At 43.0% G+C, this 3,521-nt stretch overlaps 1 protein-coding gene across 1 annotated transcript in view; it reads right to left on the reverse strand.

Annotated features, from left to right (window-relative positions):
- Positions 1-2,814, reverse strand: part of LOC119411498 (eukaryotic translation initiation factor 4 gamma 1) — a 34,202-nt gene extending 31,388 nt beyond the window's left edge. Inside the window, exon 1 of the mRNA XM_037678448.1 lies at positions 2,762-2,814. The gene's annotated coding sequence lies outside the window, so the exon portion shown is untranslated. The remainder of the gene's footprint in view (positions 1-2,761) is intronic.
- Between the last annotated feature and the right edge of the window lie 707 nt (positions 2,815-3,521).

Below are 3,521 nucleotides of genomic sequence, written 5' to 3' on the forward strand. Positions count from 1 at the left end.
TTTTTTTCAGGAGAGGCTGGACGGCAGCATATTTAAAGGTTTTTGGCACCACGCCAGTGGAATAATGTAGATAGGATAAAAAAAAGGTTTACACCCACTAAAAAGAGTGTCTTTTACAAAGACCAAACTTTTTTTCATATTTAATATCATGTTTCATGTGTCAACATCTCCAGTCTAAGCAATTTGCAACTTCATGCAACCCAAAAGGTAGTATAAAACCACTGTTTACTTTAAATAATGAAATGAATAATGGATTGATAGTGAATTATTTTACTAGCTTACTCTGGGTACAAAAATCTTTTAGTGTCAAACGATCTGTTTTGACCGTTTATATACAGTATATAAAAACATATATGTGATTTATGGTAAACTGAAAACGTAATATGGACAGTAAAGTACCGGTACTTGAAAACATCCATCCATTATCTTTACCTGCTTCTTCCTATTGGGGTCAGTGGTACCCATATCCAGCAGTCACTGTGTGTGTGAGAGGCAGGGGACACCTTGGACAGGTGTCCAGTCCATCACAGAGACACATAGAGACAAACGAGACAAACAACCATTCACTGATCTCACCTAGGGACAATTCAGTTACCAATCAGCCTAACATGCATGTTTTTGGTCTGTGGGAGGAAACCGAATACCCGGAGAAAACACCATGCACAGACAGAACATGCAAACTCCACCCAGAATGGGGCAAAAGAGGGTGGAGGCAGATGTGGGTGCTTCACCTTTCCCACCCACATTTTGATATTGTCAGTCTGGGGAGTTGAACGGATGACCTTCCGATCACAGACCCATCTTCTCTAACCTCTGCTCTACCACTCCCCTGTTAAGTTCTGTGAAAAAACACTCAGAATGACTAGTTTTTCTAGAAATTTGCAAGAAATGTTATCAGTGCGTTATAGAATAAATCAAAAATGATCATTTTACTCAAACACATACTTATAAATAGTAAAATGTGAGAAAATCAGAAATCTGCACTTTAATTTGTTCCAAAGTTGTACATTTTGCTTTCTGATTATAAATCACTGCCAAGCAATGTTCAAGATTTTACAATGTAAATTATTTACAGTCTGTCCAAATGAGTGTCATAATTCTTCCCCTCGTGATCTTCTGACAACAATTCCCACTCATAATCAAACCCTGTGAGTGTGACAGCCTGATTCTGACACATCATTTGTCCTGCAATTACGCTTCAACATTCATTTAGCTGTTCTGACCAGAAGCTTTACTCAAGATGACAAATAACAAAGAGGAGTAAATCCAAAGATATAAGGAGTGTAGTACACATACGTTGGGTCCATATGCACGCGCACATTTTGAACCCGCATGTCTCTGAAGTGGTCACACGTCTGCAGTCCTGACATCAGAACCTGCATGCTGCATGCATCAGCAGGGCGACTCAAACATAAACAACTCAGCCAGAGCTCAGTGTTCAGGCCAGCAGTCCAGATGTGCAGCAGGACGCCGCTGTATGACACAGGGGCGTGCCTTTGTCTGCTATTACACATATCTGATACACGCACATACATTTAAATGTGTGTGCGCGCGTGCACGCGTCATAAACACGGGGTGGACGTGTTGCTGTAAAAATGTACACAATGTGCTTGTTAGCCATGTTGCTAGCTTTGCTAGGCCCAACCTGGACAAACCACGTGGTTTCTCCTACTACTGGCGCGACGCGCATGCCAGCAGCCGGCTTCATGTCAGCCAGGCCCACTCCAGCTCGGAAACGCCTCTTATTCACCTGAAACACGCACGAAAGCGACTCTAAACATTATTAAAGAGTCGGATATAAACACGAACCCGAGTTCAGGCTGAGCAGCTGGTTAAGCTAGCCACGGATAAGAAGGCTTTAAACATTAAACACGAACACGGGTTTGGGAGTTAATTTTTAATACCGTAGCACACAGGAGGAGTCGGACAGCTCCGTTTGGACATGACCAGCAGCACCTCCTCATCAGCACCTCCTCATCCGCCTTCTGGATGCAGCGCTGCGGATGCGGGATGCTGAAGGAAAAATCCCAGAGTCCTGACAGCTGAACTGTCAAAACACTCCCTCAACTCAGTTCATCACTCCATTCTCATTGTATGAGAAGGTCAAACATTAACACGTTTAGTGTCGACTCCCCACACTAAATGTTAGTCACATGTCACAGGAGTGGATCATTAAAACGTAGAAACTAAACCATCTCAGATTGCAGCATCGCAATCACATGGTTTCAGATATCAGATTATCAGCTGGCATGTCCCGACCCAAAACTGTCACGCATCTTTCTCCAAAATCACAGGTTGTCAAACACAAGCACAACACTTGTTTTAATACCAGACATAGAACCGAACACCAGCTAGTTGTTCAGGTAGTTAGCCGGGATAGCTAACCGGTGAGTAAGTCAGTTTGTCGCTTCTTTTGTATGATATGACACAAACAGGGTAATGCTTCTCATTAAATGAGTGAAAGCTCGTGTTATCTACACACTGCGGTGTTGGTTTGTTGGTCGGAGCTAAAGAAAGAACACACACGTCGTCTTAGCCTGGGATGCTAACTAGCTAGCAGCGGCTAATCCCTGAAAACACAGCGGGAGCAGCAGCGGCTAAATTTACTTCAAAAAGTAACAACAGAGAGGTTTGTCCCGAAACAAACAGCTGACACCGACATCTGCCTGCCTCCCCGAGCCTCCAAATCAAAGTGACGAGGCGGGTACGTGAATAAAACGATAATTTCGTGCAATATCTGCGCTCTGGACCTTGGTGTTACCTTTCTCTCCTTGAGTCCGCAGAGCCGGACGGACTGAAAGCCTCTCCGAAGCCGGTGTTGTGCAAAAAAAAGTGATCGGGTGAGATCGGGCGCGCCACCGGGAAGGAGCGCGCCACGGGACTGCTTTCAGAGCTGATCGACTCTTTAAGAAAAATATATTAACACCAATAACATACATATTGTTTTATGTTCAAGATTACAACAAAGGTTCGTGTGGTTTAACATTTTCACGCCCTAAAACTTGGGATGTTGAGTGTCATTCACGTGTTTTATCATTTGTCATAAATATTGGTTGGTTCTCTTAACGATTCAGATCGGAGGCAATGTGTTCAACATAATGGTATTTCCTCCAGTTATCTAACAGTTAGTAATGGTGATTTGTTCCACCTCAAACGTCCTAAATGCCGATAAAACCAAAGAGATGCTTTTTTCAAACAGGAAGTTGGTCCCATCAGTTCTTCTTCTGATTTTATCCTCAGCTGTGTCCTGAGTTTGTCGATTCCTATAAATATTTGAGTGTCTTGGTCGACTCACATCTCTCTTTTAAGCTTCAAGTGGAAAACCTAGTAAGGAAACTGAAAGTTAAACTGGGTTTCTTTCTCAGAAACAGATCCTGTCTAACTTTGAACGCTAAGAAACGCCTTGTTAACTGTGACCTTCCTTCCCTCCATTGATTACGGTGACATTATTTACATGAACGCTCCTACAAGCACCCTGCAGATGTTGGATGCTGTCTATCATGGTGCACTTAAGATTCATA

This window comes from Nematolebias whitei, chromosome 6 (assembly GCF_014905685.2).
Source record: "Nematolebias whitei isolate Nwh7 chromosome 6, NemWhi1, whole genome shotgun sequence".
In the NCBI taxonomy this organism is placed as follows: Eukaryota; Metazoa; Chordata; class Actinopteri; order Cyprinodontiformes; family Rivulidae; genus Nematolebias; species Nematolebias whitei.